The sequence below is a fragment of the Sesamum indicum genome, linkage group LG8 (genome assembly GCF_026168435.1).
Source record: "Sesamum indicum cultivar Baizhima isolate 11 linkage group LG8, ASM2616843v1, whole genome shotgun sequence".
Taxonomy (NCBI): Eukaryota; Viridiplantae; Streptophyta; class Magnoliopsida; order Lamiales; family Pedaliaceae; genus Sesamum; species Sesamum indicum.
In genome coordinates, this window is record NC_142664.1 from 9,432,618 (window position 1) to 9,452,932 (window position 20,315).

General features: G+C 33.0%; 1 long non-coding RNA gene across 1 annotated transcript; it reads right to left on the minus strand.

Annotated features, from left to right (window-relative positions):
* Window positions 1–333: 333 nt before the first annotated feature.
* On the minus strand, window positions 334–3,332 carry LOC148787179 (uncharacterized). Its single transcript, XR_016067045.1, has 3 exons — window positions 3,173–3,332; window positions 2,932–3,058; window positions 334–603 (listed from the first exon to the last, which is right to left on the minus strand). It is a non-coding gene; the product is annotated as an uncharacterized LOC148787179 (long non-coding RNA).
* Window positions 3,333–20,315: the final 16,983 nt, after the last annotated feature.

Sequence of the window (20,315 nt, forward strand, 5' to 3'; positions counted from 1 at the left end):
TTTAAAACCTTAATAAAATGATCATTTAATAATGTAAATACTCAAAACTAAAAATACTACATCTCCTTGGTTATTATGCACAACTTCGCATGCTCCCACCTCTTAGGATTCTCTTAAGCCGCACTACGGCAAGAAGTTCGTGTGGGAAGTGAATTCATGTGTCATCAACATTTGAATCACTTATCCTTTGTTGTCTTTTAAATATACTTGAGATCGTTCATATACTTGAAATCCAAACACCTCGGTCATTTGAATTCATGTGGTCATTTGAACAACTATAACTGGTGATACACCCTCAAGATGATCGTTCAAGCTCAAAAACAATGACCGAGGTGTTTGGATTGTTTCATGTCGTCCCAGAAAATCATAGAACAAGCTACGATACAAGGATATGTATATGTCCCTCAGTCAAGGAGGTTGTTGTCGGCTTCCTAATGATAAACTATCATTATCACCAAATCCACTATTAGAAGCTACAACTGGAAAAAACTAGTAAGTTATTCCAACACCTTCGCACTTTAAAACTTTGAAAGAACATATGTGCAATGGTCTAGATACGGGAACAACACTAGCAATTAAATGCCATTGCTATTGTTCGTTGACCTGCAATCAGTCATTCAGCAATTGCCATGAAAATATTGATATTGAAGGTATAATAGTAGGCTGTTGGAAACTATAATAAATGTTGATGAACCGTTGCATCACAAACTAAATGCAAAGTGACATTAATAAAAAGATCCCTATCATATGAGGGCCGCTAAACCACTTGTCTGTAGAATTCTCATTTAGCATTACTGCAACATAAAACGTTTGTTTTAGAAAAGAGTTTACATGGGTTAAGTATGTAATTTTTGTATTTATACCATCATCTCACAAATGGTTATAACTATTAGAATTGACATAGATGACATCACCCTGATTCAAAAACCACTGTACTGGATAGCCCTATGCAAAATCTACTTGTATTTGGTAATGAAGAGAGAATATATAATAGTTGCAACAATTAATACCTTGTGGGACTTCCAAACATGAAACAATGAGAAACTTTTTTATCAACAAATCATAGTAAATAGAACACTAAATAGACAGATGGATCAGAGAGCCGAGACCAGAAATATTAAAAGTAACATTTATTGTCCGAAGTATGAAAAACGACATACCAAGAGATCTAATTTTGCGACGCCTTCTAAATCATTGCATGGAAAATCAATGTTGTGAACTAAAAAACTTATTACAAAAAAATAATATATGTATAGTGATGAAGAGAGAATATATAATAATTGCAACAATTAATACCTTTATGGGGCTTCCAAACATGAAACAATGAGAATTTTTTTTATCAACAAATCATTGTAAATAAGAAAAACTGTAAATAATTATGGAAGATACCCTAATTAATGTCTTCTCCTCTCCATTAATGTAATTAAAGATATTATATTGGGAGCCATGGTAGTTAGTACTCTAAGTTGAGGTCGCAATCTTTTCTTGTGGTTTCATTTTTTTTAATTTTAATTTTATTTACTATTCTTTTTCCTCCTTTCGTACTCTTTTCATTACCATAAAATATTTCGACATTTGTGATATTCTATTTTCTCCACAATACCCTCAAACGTTTATATTTTCTCGAACAGAAAGTTGGTCAAGTACATATCCAAATCTGGGATGTTCTCCCCAAGTTTTAAATTTGAATTATTTAATTAATCAAATCTTCCGGTTTCGAGCCAAAGAGATGCAATAATCATTTGGTTTCTTAATCATATTATCATCATTCAACAATCAATTATAATGGATATTGATGTACGAAACTATTTTTTTCCTCTATTTTTGTTCATTGTGCATAGAGAATTCATATTCGTGCTTCCAAAAAATAAAGAATAACTATTATTTTTGTTTTATTGGTCATAGCGATCTCACATTATATCTTGTAATTGAGAAACTTCCACCAAACTAACGTTAATTCAATGGTCATGGACTAGACACATGGTTGCTAGTCGCTAATCAAGATGCCTAAAGAGTCGGGCTCAAGAGGGACTCAACCTAGGATGTGATTAACCCAATAAAAAAAAGTTGGTTGGTCCAATCTAGGCAAATTCTGGGCTAATTCCAAGTATCAATACTTGGGATAGGCCCAACCCAATGACCTAGGACCTCCTAACCCTGGGTTAAGTTAGCGGGCCGACTTAATCGAGCCACTTCTTTTTTTAGAATAATACATGACATATAAGTTTTATTTTATTTTTATAGCTTAACTATTCTATATATTTTATACTTTTGAAACTCTAAAAATTTTACCTTTATTTTTCTACTTCTATATTAGTACAACAATTCACTAAAATTCATTGTTATTTTTTTAAAAATATATTTTAAATCTTTTTTGGTCTTTATGTGGTCTTAGCTACTTCTTTTTGTAGTTTTGATTGTTTGGTTTAATTTATAATTTATTTATTTAAAATAAAAGCATAAGTTATTTAAGTTTGTTAAAAAAGTATCTCATCTTCATTCAAAAAAAAAAAAAAAACAAAACAAAAGAAAACAGGCACAATCTGGTGTGGTTTGAGCCTAGGCCAGGTCATCACCCCCGTTTTGTGCTTAATTTAAGGTAAAATTAGTGAAATAAAAATTACTGTTTTCAAATATGACTTTAGTCACTGCAGCTACTGGTCATGGTAAGAAAATATATGAAAAAATAAGAAAAAAGAAAGACAAGTTTTATTGAGCATGATTTCTATAGCCTCAAGAATGGGTTCCACAAAAATTTATTTTAAAACATTTATTAAATAAGTAAAGTTGAGTTTCTTGTTTAACCTTAATTATGGAAAAGAATTTCTTAATATATTAAAAAATTAAATATTTATTTTTTTAAACTTTGACAGGAAAGGAAATTAAATACAAATAAATTGGAGAAACAAAAAAAATTAATTAAATATGTACCTGAGGCTCCATTAATCTTGCCGGCAGAGCACAAGAGATGGGATCCGGCGATAGCACATCATCGGAATCTTCACAAGATGAATTTGGGTCGGATGAAATAATCTGGCCAAAATCGTTAGTGTATGTTCTGTTGGCAAAGTATACGGCAATGACGAATTAACAAATTGATTCAGTAAAAAGAATTAAAGAAGGAAAAAGAAAGAATGAAATGATTGAGAAAAGGAATAATGGAGTTGCCTACCTAAAATAAATCTTACATTTCTGGAGTTTTCCGCCATTTTTGGCTACCGAAGGATTCAGATGTAACGTTCTTAGGGCTCTCTAAGCGTAGTACTTTATGGACTTGAACAGTGTTCTGTAGTGAGAGTGTTGAGGGAGAAAAGGTGTGAGCAAATGTGAAGTGTGAGTGGTTGAGTGAGAGAGTGTGCGTAAATGTTGTCTGCGTATGTGTGAGTGTTTCAAAAAACAAAGCTCGACAGGAGGTAGCCGAAGCCTCGGAAGTTACATTCTGTCTTTTTCTGATAATATTTTCCTATTAATTTCTTCTTTTTTTGGTTTGTCTTTACTTAATATTATGTAATAACTAGACAGAAAGGATTTTTAGAAAGAAATATATATATTGATGCTATTTATGAATACAATAAAATAAATTATTTCTATATTAGATTCCTCCATGAAAGGCAAAAAAAAAAAGAGATAATATTTATGAAAATTAATTAAAGAATTCATCAATATGTACGTATTGTTATATTGTAATCAACCATTTGTCTTTACAAAATTCTTTATATACAACTCCAGTTTTTGAGTAAAACTGAAAAATTTAAAGTAGTGATGAAGTTAAAATTGACACTCAAAAGTTGACACTAAAAAATGAAGTATACCTTTCTTGCAAGTTCAATCATTTAGCGTTTATTGAATTTGACAGTACTTTTAATGAAGGATCTATTGAAATTCGGTTTCAAAGGATGGATATTTTGAAAGAAATTATATGTGGTAGGTGTGTTTTAATCTGAAAAATGTAATTAATGATTTGGTATATAAAGATAGGTATAGACTAATGTCACTTGATTCATAATTTTAGTGATTATTACACTTTGATGACTGGATTTCATTGACGAACTGAAGTCTAGTCATTTAAGTTTGAAATTGAATTGCAATTATATTAAAGTTATACAGATATACTAATGTGTGTAAGAATTTTTTGCACCAATTTATTTGGTTCTTTGCCACCACAGAACATATTACTTTCAAATATTTTTAAAAGAAAAATCAATTGACACTTTTAAATCCATTAATCCCTATATATATACATATAATAGACACTTATAAAAACAAAAAATAAACACTTTTAAGCACCTTCTAGATTATCCAACCCTCCAAGATTGACCATCTTCTAGCAGCGTCTGGAACGTCTCCTGTAAAACAGACAAAATTATAAACACTTTTAAGCAAGAATTAATATTTTTTTAAAAAAATAATATTAATACTGTAGCTACTTACCTCCACCTCCAACGCCCTCGGCTCGCTCCACCAGCCGTTCACTATTTTCTTGCAGCACCTCTCCAATAATTCCTTTTGCTTGGGGGGTGATCGAGCTTTGCTTCCTGTAGAAGAAAAAATATTTAGCATCTTATTTATAAAATAATGGTAAAGCATTTAAAATACTATTATTTACTTACCAACTTCCTCTTTTGCATGCCAATAGAGGAAGTCCTCCCCAGATACACAATTGAGGACACCAGGGAGTATGCCGCCCGGTTCGCCTTCTATGAGGACTCCCGTTGGAAGTCAACTCTGGCCCAGTATGCCTGGAGTTAGAGCCAAACCTTGTTGGCCAGTCAGAGTGGCCTGACCAGGGGATAGTAGAAGCCTCGAAAGTTACGTTCTGTCTTTTCTCATAATATTTTCCTGTTAATTTCTTCTTTGTTGGTTTGTCTTTACTTAATATTATTGTAATAATTAGATAGAAAGAATTTTTAGAAAGAAATGTATATATTGATGCTAACTATGAATACATAAAACAATAAATTATTTTCTAAAAAAACAAAAGAGACAGTATTTATGAAATTTAATTAAAGAGTTCATATGAATCCTTATAATATGATCAACTTATTTTCTATTGTTATATTAAAAGTATGATTCAATATTCTAAAATTCAATCATTAATTATTAAATAATTGTGATTCATGAAAACCTATATATAAGTGATTTGTCTTTATTGAAAACAATGTATTAATTATCAATATATAGATAAATAATTTTAAATTAAAGCATACATTAAATAAAAATTACTAAACACAAGAAACTACTATAAAAGTTGACCAAATACCCATATTTATATAATTCAAACCGGTGACCTTTTGGTTTCAAGACGTAACCATACAATTTGAACAATATCTAAACTTTCAATTTAATTTACAACTTTGAATACCGAGTAAACATTTTTTCTAGTTATTACGTGGGGCACCAATAAATTTTGAACAAATTTATCAATCTATATCTATATCTACATATCTATAAAATTACGAATCACCTAAAAAGTTTGTTCTTTTTTTGGTTGGACTAAATTAACCTTACAAATATTATTTTTTAAGGATAAAAATGTAAAATAATATAGTTATTGTTTCTTATTAACTACTTTTGACATTACACATATACTCTTATTAATTAATTTTTACATTATTCAGATTTATTCCTACTAATTACTTTTCACATTATTCTTATTTAATCATATAATTTTTTTGTATATTATATTCATAATATATCGCATTTACTAGGTTTCCTATATCATATAACACCTACAAAAAATCACAAAAATTGAAATGATTTAATATTGAAAATTTGATTAGCATACATATAATTGAGAATTAATTAAATGACTTAACAAATCAAAATAGGTTAGATGATGAATGAAAATCAATTAAATGAATTATCATGTAAGAAAATAATTTGAAGTGTAGAATACAAATGCTAAAAGAATCCATGAGAACAAATTAAATCACTTATTATGTAAAGTGAACACTTTTTGTTGTAAGATAGATTAAAATGTAAATTGAGATTTGACATGTACAGTAAAACCTCTATAAATTAATAACCTTGGGACCATGAAATTTTATTAATTTAGAGAGATATTAATTTATCAATAAATTAATATTTTATTAATTAAAAGACAGATCTTTTAAATTCAGCAAATTTAGTACATATGTATTGGAAATAAATGAATTCATATATGTTTCATTGATTACATTCATGCATCAATCAATTCTTTGTAACTAATTAAATATATTCATGTATAATATCAATTTATTGTATATAATTAATTATTATATTAATAGACGCATGTATCAATTCATTGAAATTAGTTAAAGATATATGTTTACATTAATTCGTTGCACTTAAATAACTATTATAGCCAATTAATATATTCATGCATGAGGAATGAAATATATACTATATAAATCTCAATATGAAAATAAAATAATTCATAACACCCAATCATGTCTTCTCATCTAAAAGGTATTGTAAAATCACCCATGAATGATGAATTGCATAAAGCATTACGGACTTCATATTTTACCAAATTACCATAACATTTATAATTGTAATATTTATGAATTATTAATTTAGAGTTTTAATGGGACCTAATATTTATAAAGGAATTTTTCAAAAAATTATTTTCTTATTATCTTATCGAATTTGATGATTTTTTACAAAGGCCCAAGTCGGGACCGAAAGATTTTATTATTTTAGAGAGTTTATTAATTTATAGAGTATTAATTTATAGAGGTTTTACTGTAATTACTATGCAAATTATAGAACATTTTTATTATCTCTAATTTAATAAAATAAAATATAAGTGCACAAGTTTTGATCTTTTCAATAATGTACGATAGAAATTATCGATCCTTGTAAAAAAATATAAAGATGTGTAAATACTACTCCTAAACCATCACCACACATATCCATTTTCCAAAAGAAAAAGTAGTAAAAACTGGCAAGAAACCATAGATAAACACTGTCTATAGTATTATAGTTATCCATGATGCGTGGCTAGAGACACGGTGACAGGGACAAGATACGAACAGACATGGCCACATGGAAAATTTAAAAGTATTAGAACAGAAAATGGCACTCACACTGCTATAAACAATATAATTGTTATTATATATGTTCTCAGTTTCTCATAAAATTAAAATATGACATATGAAAAATATCAAATAAAACCTAAAATAAGCATGTCTTGCATCTAAACATTTGACCAAAGGGTTAATTGCAAAGACTGACCCGTAATTTAAGGGGGTAGAATTTTAAGGACTATCATTTAGACCCTGGCAAAATATGCCCCGTAGCTTTAAAAAATATGGCAATTCTTGCCCTCTGTCTAGATCTGAACAAATATTAGACAATTTTACCCCTCAATAGCTTTAAAATGAGCAGTTTAGTCCACTTTCAATTGTTTTTCATTCTAATGCATATTTTTTTACATGCTCCCTTAAAATGGTATCAGAGCCTAGGTCTATTGAAGAAGTATATGATTATATTACAATATGATATTATTTATCCACTAATGGAGGAGACTCTCTTGAGAGAAAATGGTACCAGACAAAAGATCGAGTTACGATAAAAACAGTGAATATTTCCAGATTCTGGAAATACACATAAGGGAATTTTTCATGGAAATTCTTGACAAGTGTTACAACAATCCCAAGAGGATTGATCCTAAACTTCTCACTCCAGAAGAAGAACAAAAATGGCTGAAAAATTTTGATGTTCGACAGGTACTACCAGGAAATGCAGTGATGCGTTTACACTCTACTGAAGTCCATGGTAGAATCCGAACTAGGAGAAGCGGAACGGATAAGTTCCTGCATAATTGCAGTTCTAAAAATTATGATTAAAAAAGCTGACTGGAAAGACTCGAGCCTGATACATAGAAGATCTCCCAACATCTAAGGGAGATACAAAAGACAGTTCAAAACTACGGACATAGGTTAATCCATCCAGAAGGTGGAAGAGGTCCTTAAGATCCTTCCCGATCTGCACAAGGATCTTACAGATCTGAAGGCAGACATTGCATATCTGAAGAGAAACTAAAGGGAGAGCCCTGAGATATCTAAATTCAGACAAGAGAGAATTAGGGATGCCCTTGGAACAGTACCTCTTCTACACCAGAAGGGGAAGGCCACCGGAGATTCCAAAGCCAAAATCAACAGAAGATCTGATTATTGCATCTATCAGATCTATAAAATAATGGAAGTAGCAAGAGCACAAATCTGCAAGAATTTGCGGAATCCTTTTCCCAACTCGGAATTGTGGATTTAGTCAATATCCAAACAAATGAAATCACTCCAACACTACCACCTCCTGAGCGGAGTACATGTTCTAATGATCCTTCGCAGGATCAACCGGTGAGAGAAAGTGCGGATTTCCACACTAATGCCACTCCAACGTTTGCGGGAACCCGGCTAAAGGAAAATCTAGGAAGAAATCCAAAGAGAGTGCCTGAAAATACACGTTGGGCAAGGACCATGCTCTAACTCTTACATCCATACGGCGCTATACTTAACCTGGATATTATCGATTTCCAAAATACCGAGAAGTTGATAGACGAATGGGTTGCAGGCATCAAGATAGCAGCAACTACCTTAGAGCTCGACAAGGAAAACTTCATAAAACTTTTTGAGTTGAGCTTGGTGGGATCTATAAAGATCAGATGGGACAATACCCCATAAGATACAAAAACCAGCATCCTTGTTGGAGATTCAAAGGGCACGATAGCAGACAGACTAGCAAAGCTCATCAAGATACACTTCATCGGAGATGGTTATTTTTAAGGAAGTAGAGCAGAAAAGGCTAAAGAATATGCACAAGCTCTCTTTGGCCTTGAACTAAGAAGTATTTGGGCAGTAGATAAATATATCTATTGCGTAGTAGATGAATGTCAATATTATTATTATAATATTGTCGTTATAAAATCTCATAAAAATATTCTTGCAGATTTCCTGACAAAAGATGGAGGCATCTGAAGCAAACTCCATCATGTTGAGCCTCAGGCACCTCCGGGAAAACCTCGAGGAGCTTGACAGAAAGTTCGGGCAACTAGCGGTGGATGCCCAAGTTGCTGGACAAATCCAAAAAGCTGATCTAGACACAGTCCAGGTCGTAATAAGGACTTTCTTATTAGCATTCACACCGCTACGAAACGACTTACGAGAACCAATTCGGAAGGCATCACCTTCAGGGATGACTCACGAGTTGAGGGAGCTTGACCCTAAGCATGCCTTTAGAGTACAGAGCACTAGGCCTGTAGCGTCGGATTCAAGTACCGATTGCACAAGGGCATCACCAGACTCTGGTGAAACGATAACAATTGAGTCATAGTAGGTGCAAACTCCTATTGATTTAAGTTAACCCGGCACACTGACAGGGAGAAATTTGCCTTAGTCAAATGACAGACACTTCTAAGGTTAATACTAACAAATTGATATCTTCTTCTACTTGGCAGGACTATCAACGTATGTGAGAAAAATTAATTTCTCGCAAAAGAGTAAACGCAGGCAAGACCATTATGCAAACATCCGAAAAATATAATATGGTCTTGATGTTATAAGGGTCAAAACGAGATGATGTCTGAGAATGGTATGATTTTGGAGCTCTTGCTTCAGTTGATACTATGTCACCAAGTTTTCCGAAAGTTTCAAAACTTCCAGAATGGATTAATAGGAGTTGTCTTTGATTCATGTCAAAACAACCACCACTTAAAGAGAGGCGATGTTCTGGAGATAAAATTGGTAACAGTAGCTCTAGAAACTGCATGAAAGGGGTCTTATCCAACATTTCATTTCATGAAGTTGTAGAGGCCCGACATGGTGGATTTCAATAAAATCAAAGCTGCCTCAAGAGAAGCTCCTCTAGTATCAGCCATCAGTGATGATAGCATCTCTACCAGAAGAGCTTGGGGATTATGGGCCTGTCTTACTAAGATAGACAAAGTTAAGTATTAATTTAAAATCTTTTTAAACAAAGTGAATGGATCGTTTTTGTTAAATTCCATGATAGGAAAAAGCACTGATTTCGTAGAGAACTTATTTGAGAAGAAAAAAATAAATAAAATGTTAGTCTGGGAGAATAAATTGCCAGCGACTGAAGCTACAAGGATGAAGACGTGCAATATGTTGCATGTTGGGCAATGGCATAACGATTTATGCCCTTGCTGTGGAAAACAAGAGAAGCCCCTGTTCGGGATAAAAATTTGGGTCACACAAAATAAACTCGAATCAGACCAGGATAAGGAAAAAAGAAAACTCTTTACAAAAGAAGTAAAAATTAAAGAATGTAAAAGATCGAGTATAAGACTGTCGGTAGAAAACAATAGGCCAACAGTCAGCAAAGCAGGAAAGCCAGGTGGAAATCACATGACTGACGCCATTATGACCAACAGCTGAAAAAGACGAGGCAATGACGAACGTAGTGATGTCATTCGAAAGAGATAAGGGGATGACGAATGCAATGACGTCATCAAAAAATAAGTTTGGAGTCCGAGTTTGAAGTCCACGGATGGCTATAAATAAAGATGCAATGAAGCAGATGGAGATCATCAGAAAACTTCTCCTACTGTTCAAAGCATTAGAGTTCTGAGTCTTTGCAATCTTTTGTAGTATTTTAATCTTTTAATGTATGGGGGTTTCCCCAACAAGTCAAGTCCTCTATAATATGAGAGGCTAAATAATTATTTCCTCCAGCGGAGGAATAATATCTATATAATATTCTCTATATTTCTTCAATAAAAACAAGTCTTCTGTTCAATTTGTTTATCCAAAATTCTATTAAGTCCCTATATTAGAGTCCCTTTTACGTTCTTAGGTAGGAAACGAAACAGGGTTGTGTTGTTGGTTGCTGAAGGAGCCAAATGTCTGCGAAACATCTGCTACGGTAGTGTGGTTGGAGGAAGTCCGTAAAACTGAGAACTTGAAATACCCCGAAACCAAGCGGTCAGAGCAAGGTATGAATTTATGGGGTCTTAATCTATTTTGAAAGCATATTGGGCCTAATATGGCTAATATTTTGACCTTGCTTACTCAAACAAAAGCTTATAGTAGTTGTATAATTGTGCTATTAATTATTTACTATAACTTTTCACTTTTGGATATGGTAATTAGCCATGACTAAGAATCATATCTTGTAGTGGCGTTGACTAAATTTTATAATGATAAATAACATCATAGGAATTAATTATGTGTCCTTTCTCTTGTACTATGGGGAAAAGCGTTAACTTTTGTATCGACCATACTTATATGATCTCAACGTATTGATATGTAGCAGTATCATCTTCAATCCTAATTCATATTTTTGCATTTTAGGAGTCAAAAAGGTTTAGCATGCATTTTCATATTTGGAGGGGTCTAATATTTAATGAGTAAAATTTGTTTACATGAGTTCTGTCATTAATGTGGTTTTTATACCTAAATACAAATTGGTACTGGAGTTTCAGCATTAAAATCACTTTGACACCCAATTAATATTTTTTATACAAATTGGTATATATGATAGGGCTTTGACTTGAATGCTTCAGACATTTTCAATCCTTCTAGGATTTTCATGTAGATATCTGCATTTAATGATCCACACGGTTATATAATTACTACATCCATGAGCTGCATTTGTAATTGTTCAATTACTAATAAATTGAATAAAAAATTTAAGTGTGGTTGCATCCACTACAGGTGAATATGTTTCAATATAATTAATTATTGTCTTTTGAGTGAAGCCTTAGGCAACAAGTCTAGCTTTATACCTTAGAACTTCATTTCGTTCACTTATCTTTAGTAAAAACACCCACTTATAGCCAACTGGCTCGAACACCTTTTGGTGCTGGAGTTATAAGTCCAAATACTTCTCGCTTATTTCCACTTTTTTTTCAATCATTTAAGTGTGAACATTCCTCCATACTTTGAGGATCATTTTCATTTTCAACCATCATTTCAATGGCTACAAAAATATCAATCATTTCCATTTCTATTCGAGGGTAAATTGTATTTTTAGCCCCATAAGTGGATCTGTTTTCAATTTCAGTCCCATACTGTAGATGATTCGTGCGTTGCATCTTATATGTGTTTTTTTCCAATTTCAAAGCACAAAAGGGACAACGGTGGATGCGTTTTTGTTAGGTGGGTGCCAATTAGGAGGAAAAATGTACCAATAAAGGAAAATATGGTGGAAAAAGTTTATTTCTTCTTCTTCCTCATATAAATAGCTGATTTGTTTTCTTCTCTCTTCCATTTTGTATGAAAAACATGTAAAACACAACTACAAGTGGAGAAGTTTTTTGTCACTATAGTAGGCTTCCAAGTTTGAGAATCTCATGGACCGATGATGTGTGACAAAAAAAGCAGACTAACTTCTTTTTTTCGAACACAAAAGAAATCTCCTCCCTGTGTTGTCGTCAGTCCATAGGGTTCTCAAACTTGCAATCCTTCCACAGTGACAAAGAGCTTCTCCATTTGCAGTCGTGTTTTAAAACTTTTTTCCTACTAAATGGAAGAGAGAAGAAAACAAAATAGCTATTTATATGAGGAAGAAGAATAAATAAACCTTTTCCACCAAATTTTCATAAATCATTACATTTTTCCTCCAAATTTACACCCACTTAACAGAAAAATCGAAAGCCGTTAGCTACTTAATGGTTGCCCCTCTTATGTCGTGAAATTGGAAAAACAAATGCATATATGGGCTGCAGTGCAAATCATCTACAGTATGGGACCAAAACTAAAAATAGGTCCATTTATGGGATAACAAATGCAATATACCTCTTTCCCATACCAACCTCAACTTTTGTGAGCATAATTAGTAGACATCTCTTAACTATCCTCGAGATCTTGACATTACATTTAGATACTTTGGATAAATCGATCCAACAATATATCCTTACACACATTACTTGTGGTCACATTAGCGTTGTGATTAATTGAGACGACATGCTCCTTTCTCTTTCAAGAATTTGCTTCTTTAGCCAAGTGTTCTACCACGCTTTGTGATTTACTAGAATATAATGTGTAACTTTGTTACGGAGCATTCAATAAGATTACTAACTTTTGAAATAGTATTCACTATTTTTCTTGTCATTAACAAGTTTGAGAAAAACTCTTGTTTCTTAGAATCATTTGTGTAGTGGCACATCAACAAGATAATGCTCCTTGTCATTGAGAATTCATCGCTTCATCCATTCTATATAAATGAAATCGACATATAATAAGGAAGGAAAAACTTCATTTGTAAAAATATAAAAGACATTACAATATTTAAAAAAAATACCCTATTGATTAAAGTAAAAATACCTTATTAATGGAAACATTCTAAAAACATATGAGATAATATCTAATTAGCAAGCTTAGTTGAAATCCTCAGGAATGTCACCAAAATTTAAGGGAAGCTCAGGGAGACCATTTTCATGATTTTCTCGAAGAGAGGATCTGGGCATTGTCTCGAAGAGAGGATCGATGAAATACACATATCTATTGAGATGTGGATTACCTGCACCTGGACAGAAAGACCCTATGAAGCTTGACTGTTCTGTGGGATTGGGTTTGGGCCTTTCCTGTATAGCTTAGGTGGAAGGTGAAGAAGACCTCCTTCCGTGGGGGCCCGAGCCATCAGTGAGATACCAGTCTGGAAGAGCTAGAATTCTAACCTTGTGTCAGGGCCTACGGGCCAAGGGACAGTCTCAGGTAGACAATTTCTATGAGGCATAGGCCTCCCAAAAGGTAACGGAGGCGTGCAAAGGTTTCCTCGGGCCGGACGGAGATTGGCCCTCGAGTGCAAAGGCAGAAGGGAGCTTGACTTAATGTTGTGCCGTACTACAGGTACGGGACCAATGTCCAGACATTCCACATCTATGGCAAAGCTCTCCATTTATAGTTTTTTCTTGTTGATTCTTTGCCTTGTTCCCATTGTTCTTCTGAATGTTGGAATTCATCCTTACATTATATGATGTCCACGACTATTACCACCATCACAACTACGACCTCCATGACTAAGACCACATCTATGAGAGTGCTGCATGGTGAGCCATGGTATCGACCATGCCCCTTTTATGAAGAAGTAGCATTTACTTCAAGAAATGCTGTTGAATTTTCAGGAAGTAGTTTGGAACTAATCGGTCAAGTGTTATTATTATTCAACAAAAGGCTGATTATTTTCTTTCTCAACAAGTAGGCATGAAATCAACTCTAAATAGGCTTTGAACCCATGTTTCCTTTATTGCTGCTAGAGTACAAGATTAGATACATCAAAAGTAGAAAATATTTTTTCTAACATTTGTTCATTGTTACATCATCTCCACATAATCTCAGTTTTGATACAATTTGAAACATCTCAGAATTAATTCAGCAATTGACTTGAAATCTTCCAATCGCAATTGTATCCACCCATATCTCTCACGTGGTAATATTATATTTTTTTATGCTTAAAATCAATCCTTTTAACTCTTCTAGAGTTAAAAAGGACTTTTCACGGTTAAATATTGTGACTTCAGTCTTCATGGAGATGATGACAAAGCAAAAGTATCTCTTTAGCACAGTCTTGCTCGGAAGCATTAGTATTTTATTTTATTGTTTCCCCCAATTTGCTACTTGCGAAAAGCAATTCGGCATCAAGGACCCACAATAGATAGTTTGTTTCAAGAAAATCAAGAGTACTGAAATTCAATTTTGTGAGATTGGCAATTAAACTACAACAAGTTAACATGCACTTTTAGCATAACATTCAACATATACATTAAAGTAGAATCAAATGTATAATACATGAATATAAAGAAAAAGTGACATAAAAGTATTACTAGCAATAAGGAACATATATGTTACCATGCAATTAAACTGAATTATTATGACATGCATACATGGAATTAAATATATTTAAGTTTGGCTTAAATATTAAATTGTTACAAATGGCAATTAATTGGTATTCATGTCAATTTGTTTTGTCACTAATTAAATTTTATTGCATATAAATATGCTAGCAAACATTCAAAATACTACATAGGCATATGAAAGAAAACTATGTAGGTAAAGTAAATTAATTAAATTAACTTCAAGTTAGTCATATTTTAATCACAATATCTACACTATGATATCATAGAAATTATTATGGATCAATTAAATAAATGAAGAAGCTTTAGGCTTCTTGATCAAGCCATTATCTCAAAATACTTCAGGTGGTGAGAAAATCAAATATTATACTTATCATCGTCTCAAGGATAATATCAAAAATAATTGGTATAAAATGGTTTACCTACTACTGGAGATCATGTAAACTTCAAGGGATTAAATCAAGAATTATGCGCCTACTTCTGGAGACAATATCAATTATAATAGAACTTTTTATTTATATATGTTCACTTCAAGAGACATTAAAATGTACAAAACACGATTATTAATATGTCATTGTTAAATAATCAAGAACAAAAGTAACTAAGATATTGTAGAGGTAAATCAATAAAGAATAAATATTATAGGGCAAAATCGTGTTTTGGTAACTTTAAAAAATATCAGTTTTGTTTTTGATACCACAAATTTTGCAAGTTCGAGTTTTGGTAACATTAAACCAAAACATAAGCAATTTGGGTACCAACTTAACGGCAGAGCTCATGTGCAGTGCACATGGGCCTTAACGGCCGTCAACCCCATAATTTTGGTTTAAAAAGTCACGTGAGTTTTAGAAAAAGGAGAAAAAACTGATCTTTCAACATTCCATAGTGTTTTGGTGCCATTAAACCTAAAATAAGCCTTTTTTGTCCCATAAAGTCATGTGCGGCGTAGAATAAGTAATACAACACATTCCAAAATAAAAGATAGAATCCATAAACATGAAGTAAAATATATTGGTTATAAATACACGATTTGAGCTAATTGAAACCTGCTGTGACAAAAATTTGAGAAAACCCACTTGACAAAATATATGCATTGTAATGCACAATTTTTTGCTAATCGAAACCTGCCAAAAGACTTCAACCTATATATTTAGTATATGGCTTTGAAAATTTTAAATAAATTGATTAAGGTATTTAGAAAATACAGAAAATAAATTGATAAATTGATAAAGGTATTTTAGACTCATATTAGTTAATACAGAAAACAATAAATCGTTATAGAACTATTTAAAATTATCATATAATTTTAGAAAGAGTACGGTTCTGCAGAGAAGGGCACTACCGTATAGCATAATTCAAGGAACTTTATAAATTTGCCCAAATTTCAAAAAATTCTGAAAATTAACAAGGATTGTATATATCATGTAATAAAACTTTATAAAATATTTTATAACGAAAAGACATCTATAAATAGGTTAAATACTTATATAGGTTGAAGTTTATTAGCAGGTTTCAATTAGCGAGAAATTGTTCATTGCAATGCATATATTTTGTCAAGTGGATTTTGTCAAACTTTTGTTAAACCGGGTTTCAGTTAGTTCAAATTATATTATAACCTATTTCGCTTCATGCTTATGGATTCTTTCTTTTATTTTGGAATGTGTTGTATTACTTATTTTGCGTCGTACATGATTTTATGGGACTAAAAAGGCTTATTTTTAGGTTTAATGGTACCAAAACACTATGGAATGTTGGAAGACCAATTTTTCCTCCTTTTTCTCAGACTCACGTGACTTTTTCCACCAAAATTATGGGGTTGATGTGTGACGCCCCAAAAATTATAATATATAATTGTGGGATTAATTGGTACATTTTTGTGAAATTTAGTTAATTAGTAAATAAATTATGTTCCATAAATAGAGAGAGAGAGAGTTGAGAGTAGGCTTGGTGGGCCACGACCCCCACCGCCTCACTCTCTTCTCTCTTCTTTTGTATACACAATTTACATACACATTACACACATATTTCAATTGTGAATTTGCAATTCTCCCTACGGAAAGAAAAATAGAGAAACCAAGGTACGAAAATACAATTTTAATTTTAATTAATTTATATAATTATATTATTTAATTAGTCCGTTTATTAAATATTGTTTATATTGAGTGATGTACTATTTAACTGAAATATTTTATGAGTTTGACTATTTAAATTAGTGTCGAATTAAATATCAAACCGAATATAAAAATGATATCGTTGGTTAATTAGATTATTAAATTTGATAGACTTAAATATTACTATAGCTAATTTATATAATTTGATCAGAATTGTTAACCAAATACGCAATTCTACATATTGTTATTTAATTAAAGTGTATAATAGCAAGAAATTGATAGAAAATTCATAGAAATATTCCGAAAATTATATTTAATGAATGGTATGTTACTAAAGAGGAAAACAAAGAGTTGTATGTCGATAGAAATGGAATATTAAAGAATTATTAGAAATTATACGAATAATAATAGTATTATAGTTAAAAGAAATTACGATATTTTCGATATATTAACCATATGTGGTATAACTTATTATAGGATACGGGGGCAAAGTGAAAAGACTAAACCACTACCTATTGGATAGATAAAAGCGTCGTAAGGTCGAGGTAAGTAAACAATTAGTATTATCTATATATGTCCCCTTTATTTGTGGTTTTACTGTTATATGAATTTGTGGTTCATGCTGACATTGATTTATCTAAAAGTATATGAGTGATGGATGATTTAATTTGATTGACAGTATTGTATATGTGGAATGAGGAAATACGATGAAATATTATGTTTGTTGTTTGATGTGTTGTGGATGTCTGAAAATGAGAATATGTTGATATATTATTTAACATTACTAGTTGCTTATAAGAATGATGATATGTGGAAAGGTGGGAGTGGTGGAAATTGAATATAAATGTGGTGTGAATACCCCCTGATGTGTTGAGAAGCCTATAAGGCGAAAATATGATATGAAAAGAGCGATCCTGCGATATGAAAAGAGCTATGTGCGAAATGAAACAGTTATGTGCGATATGGAAGAGCTATCTGCGAAATAAGATTGATGAGCCAGCTGTCAAGGGGATTCACTTAAATTTATATAACGGTGAGATTGAGTTGACGGGAAAAACACAATATCACGTTCTGGTAAGGGAACTAGGAAAAAGAAAGTTTAATTGATTATCTTATTGTGAGATAGCTATGTGATCTACCACAGCTGATTATGTTGGAATTAAATTGACTGTATTCCATGAATGTTGCGTAGTTATCTTGTTTGGGCTATGTTTGATGTATATATAGAGATAGAGCTGGTTATTTACTTACTGAGTGGCAGACTCATCCCTTTGCTGACATTTTCTTTTTGGAGTAGACTTTGAGGTATCTAATTATTGAAGGCTAGGTCTATGCATTATACTCAGGCAGGTAGGGCCAGTATGCAGTTTTCTCCTCTTTATCAATTAGAGTACAAATCACATTTTGATGGTATAGAGAAAACGTAAGAATGGAGATTACCTGTGATGAATTACTTTTTGTGTTTGATTTGCATATATGATGTTGTAGGTTGATTGCGCCTATTATGATATTGGGGTTACGTGTACATATTGATTAAATTATTATGTGCATTTATATATATAAACAAAGGGATTACTATAAGTATGACGTTTAGCGTAGATATAGCCTTTGTAGCAAAGGGGGTGCTACATTAGGTGGTATCAGAGCAGGGATTACATTTCCTAGGGATAGTAGATGAAATGTAATTTTATACATAAGATGTATATATTAGGAATCTACTCACATGTGTGCATTTCATATAGGATAGAAGCGTCAAGGGAAAACGCTGCTGGCCTAACTGAGTCATTAGAGTGTGTGCAGGGTCATGATTCTGGATCAGAATATCAGGGGTTAGAATCCCAAAATAGAAATGCTCCACAATTAGAAATAAATCCCTTTATGCAACAGTTTATAGAAATGATTCAGAGGATGGCTCCATCGCCACAATCACAACCACATGATGCAGTTATTGATAAAAATTATGTAATAGTGAGGAGACAGGGGGAGAAGGTATTTGCTGGTACAACTGATCTTGCTGAAGCAGAGGAATGGTTGAGAAACACGGAAAGGGTGTTGGACAAAATTGAGTGTACTTCTGAGCAAAAGTTGAGGGACGCAGTGACGTTACTAGAGAAAGATGCCTAAGACTGGTGGGAAATAGTTCCGGGGAGCAAGAACCGACCTGTTACTCTGACGTGGAATGACTTTTTGAAAGAATTTGCTGACAAATATACTCCACCGGACTACAAAAACCGTAAGAAAGTTGAATTCCTTGAATTAAAGCAAAATGATTTATCTATTGCTGAGTATGAGTTGCAATTTTTTAGATTGTCAAAATATGCTCTAGAAGAGGTGAGTACCGATGAATTGAGGAGAGACAAATTTGAAAGAGGGTTGAGACTCGAGAATCTGGAGAAAATAGCAATTAAACCTCCGAGTTATGGTGCTCTGCTGGAAGCAACACTGAGAGCTGAAGAAGCATCCATTGAAAGGAGTTCTATGGAAGCTAAATGAAAGAAATTGACAGGTAACCTGAATCCTACACCAGGGCAAAGTGGTGCAGTTTCCTTTAGGGGTTCTAGTTCGCAGAGAGGTTGGTTTAGAGGCCGAGGAGTGGGTCAGACTAGTAGGTCCCCTTCAATGTTTTCGAGCAGAGGCGGCCCTACTTCTATTGAATTTTGAGGGAGACAAGGTCCAGCCAGATCGTTCAATGGAGGATCTACTCCTTCTTGTGCTAATTGCGGTAGGAGACACACTAGTGAATGTTGGGGAGCCCGATCAATTGTATGTTATCAATGCCGTCAGCCGGGACATATTGTCAGGGACTGTCCTATATAGAGGGATAAATCCAGAGGACCTCAGACTTCTGAGTTTAGTAGGGGGGAACTCATAATGAATAGGTACGAGCAAAGGACGAGGTAGAGGTGATCGAGGTAGTGGGAATATTTCCACGACATCTACAAGACAAAGTAGTCAACCTCAATCACAATCCAGGGTGTATGCAATCACAAAAGAATAAGCTCCTAGGGCACCCGAGGTTATCACTGGTTCCTTTTCTATTTGCGATTCTAGTGCACATGTGTTGATTGATACAGGATCTACTTGTTCATTTGTATCACATGATTTTGCATCTCGTGTACATGCTAAAATAGAACCATTTGGACATGACTTATATGTGTCTATGCCTGCTGGTGGGTTTGTATTAGTGAATACGGTGGTGAGATCTTGTCCAATAGTAGTGGAGGGTGTCACTCTATACGCAGATCTGGTTGTAATAGACCTTATAGAGTTTGATGTCATTCTGGGGATGGACTGGTTAGCTAGTAACCATGCTTTAGTGGATTGTCAAGCGTAAGAAGTGATGGTTGAAGTCAATGGGCAGATGAAGACGGTTATAGTGGGGGAAAGAAAAGTGATACCTAACTGCTTAA